Source organism: Tamandua tetradactyla, chromosome 2 (genome assembly GCF_023851605.1).
Source record: "Tamandua tetradactyla isolate mTamTet1 chromosome 2, mTamTet1.pri, whole genome shotgun sequence".
NCBI classification, from domain to species: domain Eukaryota; kingdom Metazoa; phylum Chordata; class Mammalia; order Pilosa; family Myrmecophagidae; genus Tamandua; species Tamandua tetradactyla.
In genome coordinates this window covers 120,593,217-120,611,006 of record NC_135328.1, presented here as the reverse complement: position 1 = coordinate 120,611,006, position 17,790 = coordinate 120,593,217, and the positions used below count along the sequence as shown (strand labels likewise).

Here is a 17,790-nt window from a genome sequence, read left to right as displayed (position 1 = left end):
TTGCAAACAGAAACTTCATCATCCTTAGAACTGGCCCTGACATTTGTTTTTAAAGAGGTTTTAAAAGAAAACTCTTTTAGAATAGTTTTAGATTTACAGAAATATTGTAAAGATAATAAAGAGCGTTCCTAAACACTCCTCCTGTGCTCAGTTTTTAACACTTGTGGCAAAGCCTACATGTGATCTTCCTGGGATGTCAGTAGAGCCCACATTTTCCAGCCCCCTTTGTGGTTAGGTTTAGGGTATGCCTGAGTTCTGGCCAAAGGAGTACAAGCCGAATTGATGCAAGTGCCACTTATAGGCCTGGCTCATTGAAAAGAAAACATCCTTGCCCACTGTTTCAGTTTGCTAAAGCTTCTGGAATGCAATATACCAGAAATGAACTGGCTTTTATAAAGGGGATTTATTTAGTTGCAAATTGACAGTTCCTCAGAGGAAAGGCAGCTAGCTTTCCTCTGCCTTTCTGTGTCACGTGGGAAGGCACATGGCAATGTCTGCTGCCCTCTCTCCCAACTTTTGGGTTCAAAGGACTTTCTCCAGGGCATGTCCTTTCTGCATCTCTGAATGTGTGGGTCTGAGCTGGCTCTTCTGACCTGGGTCTTAGCTGAGTTGTACTGGCTGTGCTAAGCTACTTGAGCTATGCTGAGTTGCTTCTCTCTCTTCTGCCTTCTCCTTTTAAGCCTCACTCACTGGGGAAGGCACTTCCCTTAGCTGACTGCAGATATAATCAGCCATAGCTGAAATTCACATGCTGATGAGTTAAGTTCACAGCAACAAACAACTAGGCACCATCACCTGGCTGAGTTGACACCTGAACATAACTACCACATCCACTATCCTCATTCTCTTCTCTTACACATGGGCTGAACAATGAGAACTCCAAGGACCTAGAAGAAGGTGAAAATACAAGATGGAAGGATCCTGCAAACCTAACTGAATGCCAGCCTTCTTCCAGCCCCAACTGGCCTGTGCCATGAGCTGTGATCAAATGTTTGTGTTAAAGGCCTGAGATTTAGGGGCTGTTGACTCCAGCATCTTGTCTTGTTTGCTTTTCTGTTAAAATACTCTCTGTAAACCCGTAATTGTGTATATTTCTGACATATCATGAACTTGAATTGTGTATTGTCTTTCTATTAAGACGATACTCACTGAAGACTAATAATTAAGAATGTAGATTTGTTTAATATGGTACCCCTACATGTGATACCAGCACACACATTTTTGTGACATCTAGCAGTCTTAGAAATGGATCTTTCCCAAACTTACATATCTTACTCAGTTGAAGAGGATCAGAGAGGGCATTCTTAGAGAGTAAGTCACAACTATCCCCAAACATTTGCCAACAGCCCTTAAAACAAATTCCTAAAGTTTAATATTTATTTCACTGTTTTGCTCCATAATCTCCCAGCATATAGGAGATTCCACAGGAAACATAGAAACAGAGCTACGTGCGTTGCAGGGCATGTCATGAATTATAAGAATCTGTTCAGTTCTGAAGATCAAAACTTCCACCCATCTGGGATATATAAATCCTATACATAGATTTTATAGGGATGTTATCTTGAATTATGTGTTGGTTATTGGGTTTGGCACATAATAAATATAAATGATTCTCACAGGACAATAGATTAACATTCGGGGAAGAAAACAACAACAACAGGCATCTGTGGAATTTCAATGTGAAGATGCACTGCTCTTCTCGGAGAGGAAAGAGCTTCCAATCCTGAGGATCTGAAACTATGGCCATTTTAAAAATTGTTATTTTGAGCCCCTTACTAACTCTTCCCCAAGGGAAGAGGAAAGACTTATTGACTCAGTGAGACTGGGGAAAGGAGCAGAGCACGTTTGGCTTGCTCCTCAGGTTCCTCTCATTTACCCGTTGCTCTATCCACAGCAGGGCGCCCTCCTCTCTGCTGCTAGCTGGCAATGCTGTCGGCTGTTGGGAAAGCCGAGAGTGCCCAGCTGCACCAATGACTGGTGGGTGAGTCTGTCCAATTCCGAGGGAGATGTTAGGAAGCTCACTGAGGCTGATTGTCCAAGCATACCTCCCAAAAGATTTTAATGAGTAATAAAGATGATGCTATCCCCTTCGTCTATATTACACTGCCTCTCAACCAATTCTGAACTTGGAATGTGGAGGAATGGACAATGGCCATAATTATGGCTCTCTTGAATTCTAACGGATACATAATTTATATCTTGCATGTACAACACAGGTCATGAATGCCTATGGATTCCTGGCAGTGTACTGGAGACTGTGGATTTTAAAAGAGCAAAAGCATTTCATGAGTCTTCGTGGATAGATTGAAACTCCTTGAAGGAAGAGACAAATTTGTATGAAACTTGAAATCAACTAAAGAGAGCATATAAGTAATTATAGCAAAAGTTCAGAGATGTAAGATGTTGCTGTAGAATGGAATATTCTTGAAGACAGAACTTGAACCCACAGATGTCTGCAATACTTGGACACATGTAAGTTTATACAGAAAGAGACCGAAAAAATGTTTTAAAAAAATCAATCCACCTTACCTCTGTGGTTCCATTTTTCCAGAATTTATTTCCTTAAACTTATGCCTGCCCCTCCACCCTCCCTTCTACCTGCCATTTCTAGGTGACATGTAAGAAATGATATAGCCACATACACAAGGGACTTCAAGTTGATTCATACTTCTGTGTTTAAAAATAATGATCTGTGTTTATGAAATTTCCATAGCATGTTAATGTTGAGGACATGTAATCAGGAGCAATGGAATGTAAGGGTCTACATGACCTTCATTCTTTCTTGTCTTTATGCTCTTCATTATATAGCCTTCTCTATATACTTCTCCTCCACCTGTTCTTGTTCTTTAATGCATTATTCTTTGGAAGAGTAAAGTAAGTTAGCACTTTTGAGGACATCTTCGTGAGTCAAGGAAACAATAAACCTAGCCTAAACAAAGCAAGTGGTCAGAATGGATTTTAATGTCAAACTGGACATGTGAACACAATGGACAGAATTGTGAAAGCACCTCGTCCCCAGAGGGCAGTTACCTTTTAGTTCGCCAACATCTGAGTTGCCACCCCATTCCTGGTTCTAATTTCCATCAGTCTCCTTGTGCTGGCCAATATCTGCTCTGCCAAGCAAACTGCCCCTTTTTATGTACATTTAAGAAGCAAACCTAAAGTTACTGCACATGCTGCAGTGTCTTGAGAACAATTTCCCAGTATCACTGGGAGAGGGGCACCTTCCCTCCAGGCTGAAATTGAGCCTCCAACTGCAGTCATTGGTGTCACATCCTGCCTCTTTGTTGGCAAAGATGCATTCGCCATATGTGTGACTCCTCTTTCTCCTTCTCCCTTCATCCTTGTGCTCTCCTTCATCCCACAGAGAAAGAATTGGGTTGGGAGATGCCTTTAAGGCTGTTTTCCACACAGAGACCCCAGGAGTCTTCTAGTCACTTTGCGTGGAGAGACATTCCCTGTAGTGACCAGCAGTGGGCCCTGGGTGGGAAAAGGTAAAATTGATTTTCCTGAGTGTGATGGAGACTTCCTTTACTTAAGAGTATAATAGGATGAGGCACATGTGCCTTTAAGAGGCTTTACCTTTAGGTTTACTGGGGCAGATGGAATGAAAATTTAGACCCCTTAGATCAACAGTTCAGAGACGTTGAAGCCAAGAGCGTTTAATGGCTCACTGATGTTCTTGATAAAATCATGCTTACTTTTCATTTAGTTAGATTTTTTTAATAAGCTGGATATCTTCTAAACCTCTGTATTATCCAATATTCGAGGCCAAGGGCTGCAATATGGCTTTGTTATACTCCACAGAAGCAAGGATTCTGTCTTCTATACATCACATAATCTCTCTAAGTATCTAGTTTCACAGAAGACACTCTTACCAGATGTTTAAATGATGTTTAAGGCGTTTGTGTGAGAGCTATTGGTTGCTTATCTAGTATGTCCTGCTTTGTCTTTCTAACAAAATCATTGTGTTGGGTTGTCAATGTACCTAGCTCTCATACGTACATTTCTGAGCCTTTATTGTTGGTAGGGGTGGTCAGGCAATATTCTTCTAGCCAAAGAGTTGTTAACAGAAATGACTGGATGAGACTTCTGGGAAAGGAATTTCAAAGAGGATTGTTTCAGGCTGTCAGGCTTTTGCTTTTGACCCTTCCATCTTCCTCTTGCCTGGAATGGCCATTGTAATTGTTAGAGGTCCAGCAGCCATATTGTGTCCATGAGAACACTCTACAGTTGAAAACTATGTGTTAAGGTAGAAAGAGCCTGTTTCCTGGTGACGCTGTGGAAATTCCATGCCAGCTTTTAACTTCTCATCTCTAGACATCTTTTAAACCACTGCTTAAACATTTTGTGTTACGTTGCAGCCAAACTCAATTCCTAATTCATAAAATACTCAGTTTTCAGATTGTTTTATTTAGAGAAAAAACAGGAAAAAAGAATATCCAGCATCAAGACTTATTTTTTTTTGCACAAAAGAGTGGTGAAATTTTTATTTAAACATTGGTGATGGGGCATGTCAAACTTCTGTCTAACTCCCCAGTAACATCAAGGAAACCTAACATTTTTTTAAAGCAACATCCTTTCAAATTTATGTTAGCCTAAGGAAAAACTCTTTTGCATTGGACTTGTTGTCCTAATATACATGTGAAAACTGATGTTAGTGGATGTTTCCTTTGGAGGTGGTGGTCATATAGTTAGTTTAGTGGAATGGCAAGGGACTCTGGGATCTGCGAGGTGTGGGTTTGAATCTTGACTCCACTATAAACCAGCTGTGTAATTTTAAAAACATGATAGAATCTTCTCAGCCTCAGTCTTCTGATTTATAAAATCAAGAAGACCTCCGGTTAGATATGAAGGATCTGCAAAACAGAATATTGAAGAAACCCAGTGTGGTACCTGTGTGATAGTTTCTCTGTGTTGAGTCTTGTTTCTCATTCTCTCACCTAATAGATTTCTATAGAACATCTACTATATGCCAGGATTGTGTTGGGTGTTCAGTTCTCTGACTTTCTGAGTTTGTCCCAGATGGAATTATGGTTGCAGGGCTGGTACGTTGCTATGACTCATGCTTGATCCAGTTAATTTGTTGGCACTAATCGGGAGAGGATAAGGCTTCAGAACTTCATCACAAGGTTTCAGTTAAGAAGCCAAATTGAAATCTTTGTGGCATGGTGAGGTTTGGTGATTTCCATCCAAAACCAGATGTGAGGGATAGAGATGGGTCTGGCTGACATAGTTAGTGTTAGGAAGCCAGAATTAAAACCTTGAAATTCCATCTGGAAAATATTGTACCTTTCCAGGAAACAGAATAAGCTTTGGTACGCAGAGATCCTAAAAACTGAAATGAAATGGGGCTAATTTCCTTGTGACTTTATCCCCCATCACTAATTTCATATGTCCTACAGATGAGAGACCAAGGATTTGAAAATATTAAAAGTCAATGGATTATTTACAACAGGAAAGCATGTATTTTACCCAAGCCAGACCTTGAATCTTGTTCAGAACATCTTTTCTTGCTTACTTCTAAGTCAATGTGACCAACTGTTGTGGATTCTCAAATGGCCAACAAATTTGAGGTTGTTCAACATATATATTTGTGAATCATGGCATGAAATAAATATTTAGAAAAAAGTCATTAGGCTTTTTTTTCTGTAACCTCAGGTAGTGAGAGGAAGGAAAATACAGATGTTTTACCTTGTGAGAAATCAAGTTACTAATTATTTTTCTTTAATTCATCAAAGCTAAAGAGTGACTACTAGTAGGTCATATTTGCTACACATTTTTTAAGTGTCAGGACTTTCTGTGGATTACTAGTGTCTTTAATCCTCACCATTAATAACTGTCATTAGGTGAACATGACACTTGAGGTTGGTCCAAGTTTCACTGGAGGCAACGCATGATAGTAGAAAGAATGGGGTCCTTGGCTTCAGCAAGACTTGAGTCTAAGTCCTTACTGTGTAACTTTAAGGGCATTGTTAAATGTCTCTGCACCTCTGTTAGTTATTCTCTATTGCTTTCAAGTAGGTAGACTTAGCTTGAAAGGGTTGGGCCACCTCCCCAAGGTCACAGAGCTAATTCAGTCTGAGAGTTGGGGTTAGAGTTGCATCTGGCTGACCTTGGACCCTGTGCCTCCCCACCAGCTACTAGCTCTCCAGATGTTAGGGATCTCACAGATCCACCAAGGTGTGGGAAACACCCTGCTTTGACATGTGAGAAGCCGAGGTCCAAAGACAGTGAGATGGCTGCTCCAGTGAATGCAAGAGTCAGAATTCCAGTCCTAGTGTCTGCCTCCATCAAGGGCTCTGAGAAGGGGCATAAAGGGAGGAAAGCTAACAGTTCAATATTTTGCCTTCATTTTTTTTCCTTCATTTTCTGGCTCTGAAACATAGACCAAGATAAGATCTGAAATAGATCCATTTTCTCAGTTTCCAATATATTATGTTTCTACAAGATTTATGAATGTTTTTTCCTGGGCTGGGGCAAAAATGCTCCTGGATTATCAGGTTGTATTTACATTTTTCTCTTATCGCTTGCAGTCTTGCTTTGCTCTCCAGCTCCCTGCTCCGCCCTGCCTGGATAAGCTTTTGCTAGTTCACTCTTTCCATTATCCCCTGAACTTTCCCTTCACCTTCTTTACACCTTGGTAGTTTTTTTTTGTTGTGTTACCTGTTTTTTTTTTTTTTTCTAGATGAGTTTTTGTTTAAATTCTCCCTCTTTTGTTTTCTGTCTAGTTCAGAGTTTACATCCTGAATGTTTTAGATACTGGGAATCAACATTTGAGATTTTTATCTCCCTCTTATTGATAGTAATTCTTTCCCTAGTCTGCCAATTCCTGCCTTGATAATTGGTCTTTTCTATCCTAATAGCAAATGTTTTCCTGTGAGCTTTGAGCAGTTTTGATAGATTCTCTATGATGCAGAATGCATATTTGCTTCTAGCTCAGAACTGTGTTTTGTGGAATTTTCTTTTTAAGAACAGAACAAAGAGCAGTTGCAACTGCCGTTTCCTCAGCTCTTGTTTCCTTCGAGATCCTAAATAGTAACCAGACACTGACTTAAATTCCATGGCCCCTGTGGCTGCCCTCCCTTTCCCTTTTCCCTGTAGAGGTTCATTATTTTCTCCAAATTAAAACGTTCTGGTTGGAATGACTGAGTATAAAGAGACAGGGCAGCAGGGAACTCCATTTGTGCACAGGGATTAAATCTGGGTTGCCCTTCCTTACTGCTCTCTGATATGATTACACGGCCAAAAGGACCATGGCTTTGTAGTTTGAGGAGATGATTTTTGATAGAAAGTCTGCTTTCATTAATCAGGACAGCTGGATTTAAGAAACAATTACTGATTATTTCAGAGACAATACAAGAGGTTTTGGTTTTAGCAAGATATGAGGCTGCTTGTGGGCCATTCATTCATTCATTTGTAAGGTCATTCATTCTGCAAATATCGATTGCCAGCTTGTAATGGATCAGGTACTCTGCTGGGTTCTGAGGACACCAGGGTAAGCAAAAACAGACTGGCCTCTGCTCTCTCAGATTGTATAATGTTGTGGGGGTAACAGATATTAAGCAAATGACTACAGCCATAAATGTGTAGTTTGAGATAAGTATACTGAAGGAGAAGAAGAGGGGCCTAGAGTCCCACATAGGCCAGGTGTGTAGGTTTGTGTGTGTGTCAGGGAAGGCCTTCTCCTGGGGAAGAAAGATATTGAAGGTGAGCTAAGATATTACAGGTGAGCAGGTGTTTACTGGGTGATGGTTGGGAGTGGGGTGTGGGTCAGCTTTTCATGGGGTATGTTCCCTTTCCCAATACAGGAATGATGTGTGCAAAGGTCACATAGAAGAATTAGCATGGTGCTTGAATCTGGGCTATAAAGGCTGAGTTCCTGCGTGCAAGCAGGAGGGTGGATCAACATGGGAGAGATGCAGTGGTGGCAGGGTCCTAATTATACTGTGCCTCTAGATTGGGATGAAAAATTTGGTTTTTATCCTTAGAGCCACTGTGCTGGATTGAATAGAGTTACCCTAGAATTCATGTCCACCCAGAGCTTGTAAATGTGGCCTTATTTGGAAGTAGGGTCTTAGATGTAATCAAGTCAAGATGAGGCCACACTGAATTAGATTTGGCCCTAAGTCCAAAATGACTGGTGTCCTTATAAGATGATAGGAATTTACACATAGGCAAACAGATAAGAGACAGCCATGTGACAATGGAGACAGAAATTGGAGTGATGAAGTTGTAAGCCAAAGAATGTCGAGGATAGCTGGAAGCCACCAGAAACAGGGACAGAGGCGTGGAACAGACACTTTTCTAGAATCTCAGAGGGAACATGCCCTGCTCACACCTTGATTTTGGACCTCAAAGCTCCAGAACTGTAAAAGAATGAATTTCTGTTGTTTTAAGCCACCCATTTTATGGTACGTTGTTACAACAACCCATGAAAACGAATACAGCCAATTTAATAGGCTTCACCTCGGGGGATGACAATTAAGTTTGCACTTTGCAAAGACCATTCTTATTTTAGTATAGAAACAGAAAACAGATTTTCAGAAGGCCAGAATATGTTCATTTTTTCGTTCATTCATTCAAGAAATGTTTCTTGAGTACCAAGCACGGGTGAGAGAAAATGGAGGCTGAAAATGATGAGGTCTCTGTTCTGCTGGAGCTTATAGTCAAGAGGTTGAGGATAATAATAAACAAGTAAATAAATAGAAGAAGAGAAAAAAGAAATTCTGATGGTGATATCTGCAGTGAAAACAACAAATAAGAAGGCTATGACAGGCTTGGCTTGCTTTGGGGTGCGGTGCTGGTGGGGAGAACGTCATCTCCAGTTCAGCTGGGGTTTTCAGGGAAGGCTTCCCTGAGAAGGTGAGGTTTTCTTCCCTCAAGCAGCATTTCTCCCCTTTTGGAGTCTCACGTCTTGTTTAGAGCAGGGCCTGTCACCTTACACCCATCCCTTAAGTGTTAATCACTCAATGTGCTGACTCTGAAAATAGACCTGTGAATCCCCCCAGTTTTCCATGGCCTCTGTGCCGCCAAAGGGCATTTGATCTAGATGGAACTTACAAGATCATCTGATTCAATTCCCTCATTTTTCAGGTTAAAACCACCCGTGCACCCAAAATAAACCCTTTTGAGAAACACCATGCTGTTGTGTTACTAGCTCAGGGTGCACGGGTGGTTCAGTGATGGAATGCTCGCCTTCCATGTAGGAGACCTGGGCTCAATTCCCAGACCATGCACAACCCCCCCCCCCCCCAAAAAAAAAGCCCCAGAAGCCCAGGGAGGTTTTGTTCCATGAGTTGGTAGTCAGTCTGTCCTGGTATGCAGACTGCTTCATCCCGGGTCCAGATGCCATGCCCTGCCTTGCCATTGGGTCCTTGAAGAGTGGGGAAGGACAGGGAACAGCTGTGCTGTCTGAGGCTGCAAAGGCTATTTTCCATGCATTTTTCATCCCTGGGTGTGTAGGAGACTCCAAACACCTGAAGAATGTGATTAACAGTGCTTTCATTTTCCTGGCATCTATTAATGCAAAAAATTTTGGACAGCAACCAATTTAATTTAGACTACAAAAAATGCCATTTTTTCCCCAATCTGGCTTATATTAATGATGCTTTTAAAATGCCCTGAAGCTCTGAAGCATATTTAAGACCATGAAATAGTATTACAAAGGTTTTGCCATTTACAAAGTTGCATGGAAATGAAAGTCCAAAAAAGGAAAAAAACAAAACCCAATTCTCCTTGGTTTCTTTAAGATTTTGAATTTAATAAGACATTTCTTATTTAAGGTTTGTAAAAATAAATATATTTATTTTTCCAAAATGGAGTCTTATTGGCTAAGGCTTAATCTAGAACATAGTTTTCATGACTGAGTTAAAAATCCCTTTGGAAATCATGGTATAATCATGAACTGAAATAGAGCTTACTGAGTTGGTCATAATTAAAGTTATTTATTTTTATTTTTAATTTTTTTTACATTAGATCTCCTAGGAAAGTTTTCTTCTTTTTTTTTAAGGAGATATTGTTCTGGAAGGAAGAATCTCTGTGTATTTTTTTTCTTTTTTTAAAAATTTTTATTAATAAAATCAATCAACATACAAATGAACAAATATGTTCTTAACATATGAACATTCCATACTTGACATGCAATCAATGGCTCACAATATCATGACATAGTTGTATGTTCATCACCATGATAATTTCTCAGAATATTTATATCACCTCAGAAAAAGAAATAAAAAGAAAAAAGAAAAATCTCATGCATACCATACCCCTTACCTCTCCCTCTCATTGACCACTAGTTTTTCCCTTTACACAGTTTAACATTTGTTCCCCCTATTATTTATTTATTTTTAATACATATTTTTTACTCATCTGTCCATACCATAGATAAAAGGAACATTAGAATAAGGTTTTCACAATCAGACAGGGTGTGAAAGCTGTATCATTATACAATCATCTGAAAGAAGCATAGCTATTGCAACACAGCTCTACAGTGTCAGGCACTTCCCTCCAGCTTCTCTAATGCACCTTAAATTAAAAAGGGGTTATCTATATAATGCATAAGAATAACCTCCAGGATAACCTCTCAACTCTATTTGAAACTCTCAGACACTTTTTTTTTTGTCTCATTCCTCTCTTCCCCCTTTCAGTCAAGAAGGTTTTCTTAATCCCCTGATGCTGAGTCCCAGCTTGTTCTAGGATTTCTGTCCCACACTGCCAGGGAGGCTTACACCCTTGGGAGTCATGTCCCACATAGAGAGGGGGAGGGCAGTGAGTTTTTTGCCATGTGGGCTGAGAGGCCACATCTGAGAAACAAAAGAGGTTCTCTTGGGCCTAATTTTAAGTAGACTTAGCCTGTTCTTTGAGGGGATATGTTTCATATGAACAAACCCCAAGATTAAGGGTTCGGCCTATTGATTTTGTTGCCCTCACTGCTTGTGAGAATATCAGGCCTTCTCTAGTATGGGGTAGTTGAATTTTCCTTTTTTCTCACCACTCCCGCAAGGGGACTTTGCAAATACTTTTTTATTCACTGTTCAAATTACTCTGGGATTTATCAGGGCATCATTCTGGGCAAACCTACAAAATCTCATGCCCTGCTCAAGGTTCCATGTACTTATGGTGTTCAATTAAACTGTCCATATAAGTTACATTAGGAGATGCACCACTCAAAATATAAATTTTGTACCAAATAAACATTTTTTGCTTTAGTCTCACACATAAGCTAAAGTTTTAAAATATGGATTACCATCTATTTTCAACCCTCAGCCATATTGACATTCCTTGTTCTTCCTCATACAAAAGCTTTTTTTTTTTTGGCATGGGCAGGCTCTGGGAATCGAACCCAGGTCTCTGGCATGGCAGGCAAGAACTTTGCCACTGAGCCACCTTTGCCTGCCCCAAAAGCATTTTTTAATTTGTACATTTAGTCACTATCCTCATACACTCTAGACTTTTCCTAGACCATCTCAGTCTTTATCATCTATCATTTCTTCTGATTTCATTTGTACCCCATCCCTCTTCCCTCTAACATTGTCACATTCAGCTTCATTTAGTGTTCTAACATTATCGTATTATAGTTAGGTAGTATTGTGCTATCCATTTCTGAATTTTTACAATCAGTCCTGTTGCACAATCTGTATCCCTTCGGCTCCAATTACCCAATATCTACCCTATTTCTATCTCCTGATGGTCTGTGTTACCAAATGAAATTCTCCGAGTTCATTTGACATTTGACATTCCCACCAATAGTGGATAAGTGTGCCTCTTTCTCCACATCTACTCCAGCACTTGTTGTTTTCTGTTTTATTGGTAATGGCCATTCTGGTGGGTGTGAGATGATATCTCATTGTGGTTTTGATTTGCATTTCCCTAATAGCCAGGGAAGTTGAGCATCTTTTCATGTGCCTTTTGGCCATTTGTATTTCCTCTCCTGAGAAGTGTCTGTTCATGTCTTTTGTCCATTTTTTCATTGGGTTGTCTGTCTTTTTGTTGTTCAGTTGAACAATCTCTTTATATATTCTGGATAATACATTTTTATCTGATATATCATTTCTAAATGTTGTCTCCCATTGTATAGGCTGTCTTTTAACTTTCTTGATGAAGTTCTTTGATGCACAAAAATGTTTTATTTTGGGGAATTCCTATTTCTTTCTTTCTTCAATGCTTGTGCTTTGGGGATAAGGTCTAGGAAACCACATCTTATTATAGGATTTATAAGGTATTTCCCTACAGTTTCTTCTAAAAGTTTTATGGTCTTAGATCTAATGTTTAGGTATTTGATCCATTTTGAGTTAATTTTTGTATAGGGTGTGAGATATGGATCCTCTTTCATTCTTTTGCATGTGGATACCCAGTTCTCTAGGCACCATTTACTGAAGAGACTGTTCTATCCCAGCTGAGTTGGCTTGACTGCCTTGTCAAAGATCAATTGTCCATAGATGAGAGTCTATATATGAACTCTCTATTCGAGTCCATTGGTCAGTATAGATATCTTTATGCAGTACCATGCTGTTTCGACCACTGTAGCTTTGTAATACAGCTTAAGGTCAGGTAGCATGAGACCTCCAACTTCATGTTTCTTTCTCAGTATATTTTTAGTCATTCGGGGCACCCTGCCCTTCCAGATAAATTTGGTTATTGGTTTTTCTATTTCTGAAAAGTAAGTTTTTGGAATGTTAATTGGTATTGCATTGAATCTGTAAACCAATTTAGGTAGACTTGACATCTTAACTATGTTTAAATATGTATTTAGTCTTCCAATCCATGAACATGTATGCCCTTCCATTTATTTAGGTCTTCTGTGATTTCTTTTAACAATTTCTTGTAGATTTCTTTGTATAGGTCTTTTGTATCTTTAGTTAAATTTTTTCCTGAATATTTCATTCTTTTGGTTGCCATTGTAAATGGAATTTTTTTCTTGATTTCACCCTCAGATTGTTCATTGCTAGTGTATAGAAACGCTACAGATTTTAAGTGTTGATCTTGTAACCTGCCACTTTGCTGTACTCATTTATTAGCCCTAGTAATTTTGCTATGGGTTTTTCAGGGTTTTTGACATATAGTATCATATCTGTAAACAGTGAGAGTTTTACTTCTTCCTTTCCAATTTTGATGCCTTGTATTTCTTTTTCTTGTCTAAGTGCTCTGGCTAGAACTTCCAACACAATGTTGAATAACAATGGTGATAGTGGACATCCTTATCTTATTCCTAATCTTAGGGGGAAAGCTTTCAGTTTTTCCCCATTGAGGATGATGTTAGCTGTGGGTTTTCATATATACCCTTTATCATATTGAGAAATTTTCCTTCTATTCCTATCCTTTGAAGTGTTTTCAGCAAGAAAAGATGTTGAATTTTGTCAAATGCCTTTTCTGTTTCTGATCAATTGAGATGATCATGTGGTTTTTCTGCTTTGATTTGTTCATATGGTGTATTACATTAATCGATTTTCTTATGTTGAACCATCCTTGCATACCTGGGATGAATCCTACTTGGTCATCATGTATAATTCTTTTAATGTGCTGCTGGATTTGATTTGCAAGAATTTTATTAAGGATTTTTGCATCTATATTCATTAGAGAGATTGGTCTGTTGTTTTCTTTTCTTGTAATATCTTTGTCTGGATTTGGTATGAGAGTGATGGTGGCTTCATAGAATGAGTTAGGTAGTTTTCCCTCCTCTTCAATTGTTTTGAAAAGTTTGAGCAGGATTGATACTAATTCTTTTTTGAATGTTTGGTAGAATTCACACGTGAAGCCAACTGGTCCTGGACTTTTCAATTTCAAAGAAATTGAAATGACTAATTCAATTTCTTTACTTGTGATTGGTTTGTTGAGGTCATCTATTGCTTCTCAAGTCAATGTTGGTTGTTCATGCCTTTCTAGGAAGTTGTCCATTTCATCTACATTGTCTAGTTTATTAGCATAAGGTTGTTCATAGTATTCTCTCATTACCTCCTTGATTTCTGCAGAGTCAGTGTTATGTCTCCTCTTCCACTTTTGATTTTATTTATTTGGATCCTCTCTCTTTTTCTTTTTGTCAACCTTGCTAAGGGTCCATCAATTTTATTGATTTTCTCATAGAACCAACTTCTAGTTTTATTGATTTTCTCAATTGTTTTCATGTTCTCAATTTCATTTATTTCTGCTCTAATCTTCATTATTTCTTTCCTTTTGCTTGCTTTGGGGTTATTTTGCTCTTCTCTCCCTAATTCTTCCAAGTGGATAGTTAATTCCTCAATTTTTGCTCTTTCTTCTTTTTTGATATAAACATTTAGGACAATAAATTTCCCTCTTAGCACTGCCTTTGCTGCATCCTGTAAATTGTGATATGTTGTGTTTTCATTTTCACTTGTCTTGAGATATTTACTGATTTCTCTTGTAATTTCTTCCTTGACCCACTGGTGGTTTAAGAGTGTGTTGTTGAGCCTCCATATATTTGTGAATTTTCTGGCCCTCTGCCTATTATTGATTTCAACTTCATTCCTTTATGATCTGAGAAAGCGTTTTGTATTATTTCAGTCTTTTTAAAATGTATTGAGACTTGCTTTGTGACCCAGCATAAGGTCTATCCTTGAGAATGATCCATAAGCACTTGAGAAAAAAGATGTATCCTTTTATTGTGGGGTGTAATATTCTATAAATGTCTGTTAAGCCTAGTTCATTTATTCAAAATTTATTCAAATTTTGTTTCTTTATTGATCCTCTGTCTAGATGTTCTGTCCATTGATGACAGTGGGGAATTGAAGTCTCCAACTGCTATGGTTGATGCCTCTTTTCAGTGTTTTCAGTGTTTACCTCAAGTATTTGAGCATTCTGGCTTGGTGCATAAATATTCATGATTGGTATGTTTTCTTGTTGAATTGTTCCTTTTATTAATGCATAGTGTCCTTTTTTGTTTCTTTTAACTGTTTTGCATTTGAAGTCTAATTTATTGTATATTAGTATAGCTACTCCTGCTGTTTTCTGATTGTTATTTGCATGAAATATCTTTTCCCAACCTTTCACTTTCAACTTATGTTTATCCTTGGGTCTAAGATGTGTTTCCTGTAGACAGCATATAGATGGGTCCTGTTTTTTAATCCATTCTGCCAGTCTGTGTCTTTGATTTGGGAGTTTAATCCATTAACATTTGCTGTTATTACTGTACTGTTATTTCTTTTGCCATTTTGCCTTTTGGATTTTATATGTCATATTTAATTTTTCTTCTTTTTACCTTTACTGATAGTCTTCATTCCTACACTCTTCTCCACACCTTTCTCTCCTGTCCTCTCCTATCTGTCCCTAGTGCTCCCTTTAGTATTTCTTGCAGAACCAGTTTCTTGGTCACAAATTCTCTTGGTGATTTTTTTTTTTTTTGTCTGAAAATGTTTTAATTTCCCCCTCATTTTTGAAGACCAATTTTTCTGGATATAGAATTTGTGGTTGGCAGTTTTTCTCTTTCAGTAACTTAAATATATCACCCCACTGTTTTCTTGCCTCCCTGGTTTCTGCTGTTAATCTACACATAGTCTTATTGGGCTTCCCTTGTATGTGATGGATTGCTTTTCTCTTGCTACTTTCAAGATTCTCTCTTTCTCTTTGACATCTGACATTCTGATTAGTAAGTGTCTTGGGGTACATCTGTTTGGATCTGTTCTGTTTGGGGTATGCTGCAGTTCTTGGATGTGTAATTTTAAGTCTTTCTTAAGAGTTGGGAAATTTTCAGTGATAATTTCCTCCATTAGTTTTTCTCCTCCTTTTCCTTTCTTTTCTCCTTCTGGGACACCCATAACATGCGTATTCATGTGCTTCATGTTGTCATTCAATTCCTTGAGTCCCTGCTCATATTTTTCCATTCTTTTCCCTATATCTTCTTTTGCTTGTTGGATTTCAGATGTCCCATCCTCCAGTTCACTAATCCTATCTTCTGCCTCTTGAAATCTGACATTGTAGATGTCCATTGTTTTCTTCATCTCTTCTCCTGGGCCTTTCATTCCCATAAGTTCTGTGATTTGTGTTTTCAGACTTTCGATTTCTACTTTTTGTTCATTCCTTGCCTTCTTTATACATTCCTTCAATTCATTGATTTGATTTTTGATGAGGTTTTCCATGTCTGTTCAAACATTTTGAATTAATTGTTTCAACTCCTGTATCTCATTTGAATTGTTGGTTTGTTCCTTTGAGTGGACCATATCTTCAATTTTCCTAGTATGATTCATTATTTTTTGCTGGGGTCTAGGCATTTTATTACCTTAATTAGTTTATTCTGGTGATTGTTTTCACTTTTTTTCCTAGGATTTTCTTGCTGGATGACTTTGCTGTCTATCTGTTCTTTGACATCCAGTTCAGCTTATTCTAGGCCTCTAGCTTAGGTTTTGTTTAACAGATCAGAATTTTTTAGTTCTTATTTTCTTGTTTCTTGCCTTGCCTGTATGGTGTCTTTTTTTCCCACTTAGGAGGGTCTACTTAGGATTATAGACCTCAGCCAGATAGTCCCAGACCAAACTGGCTTCCTCTCAGGTGGAAGTTTTCCCTGAGGGTGAGACCCAGCAGATTGAAAGCATTTCCTATGAAGCCTCTCGAGTCTGCATTTTTCCTATCCTACCCAGTATGTGGTGCTTTTCTGCCTGTGCGTCCCACCAGCATAAGGTAATGTGGAATCTTTAACTTCAGCAGACTCTCCCTGCTGGGGTTGTGGTGGAGACAGAGGAGAGGTTGTAAGCTGACTTTAATCGCTTCACTTTTCCAGACCCTGGGGTTTGAATTACTTGGGGGAGGGAATCCACCTGAGCTGGGCCCCACCCCTTTCCCAGGGAAGGCACATGCTCCAGAAAAACACTCAAACAAGCTTAATTCTGCCTATGCCTGGGGCAGTTGGATCCTGAGAAGCCTTGCAGCTGTATCTAAAGAGTAGTCAAGCTGTAGAAACACAGCCACAAAAAAGAAAAAGAAAAATCCTTTTCAGAGCAGGACCCCCATTCCTCGGGTTTACCAATGAAGAGCTTAAGTTGATACGTTGCTTTGTGTATCTTCAGGTCCTATGTGCCCCCTCCTTTCCTTTAGGGCACAGATCCCTTCAAGTATTATGTGTTATCCGATCCAAAAAGACCTTTGTTTCTTGTTTTTTTATTTTCTTTTTCTGTCAGCCTTGCCCCTCTGTGCTGGGGCAAAAACCATCAACCTCCACTTTTACTCAAGGTTCAGCTGAGCTGGGGGCCTAATTTTAATAGTCAGAATTTGTCAATTAATTCCACAATCGGAGCCTGGTTGTGCTCAGCCCCTGCTGCTGGTAAAGTCTCTTTCCTATCCCCTCTGGCAAGCAGCCTATGGGGGAGGGGCACCAGCCACTGTGGTTTGGGGAACTCACAGTTGTGGGGGGCTCGCAGCTGGTCCAGCTTAACCAGACTGAGTTATGCTGTGTGTCCAGTCACTGATGTGGCCCCAGCAGTTGTTCTGTGCTGTTCCTGGCTATTTACAAGCTTCTCTGGAGGATGAACTATATCCCACACCTTGCTAAGCCGCCATGTTGGCCCCTGTCCTTCTCAGTGTGTTTTAATCCATCAAGTCAAGGCAATAGGCATTGAAAAAAAAGTTAGGTAGTAATTTTTATCCTGTAGAAAGCAATTTTATTGATGAATGTCAGGTATATCCAGTTGCTAAGGAAGCTTCTTTTTTCTCTGTGGATAACTCAGAAGATTGTTATAAACATTAGCAAATCTTTTACTGTATGAATAATAGCAAATAGTTATAAGGAACTTTCTTTTTGAAGAGAACTTCTTAAGATGTAAGCACTATTATGTGCTTATACAC

General features: G+C 39.0%; 1 long non-coding RNA gene across 1 annotated transcript in view; it reads left to right on the top strand.

Annotated features, from left to right (window-relative positions):
• The window catches only part of LOC143661908 (uncharacterized), a 55,261-nt gene that overhangs the window by 36,035 nt on the left and 1,436 nt on the right, over window positions 1–17,790 (top strand). The window contains exon 3 of the long non-coding RNA XR_013164960.1: window positions 2,217–2,472. This is a non-coding gene — a long non-coding RNA (uncharacterized LOC143661908). The remainder of the gene's footprint in view (window positions 1–2,216; window positions 2,473–17,790) is intronic.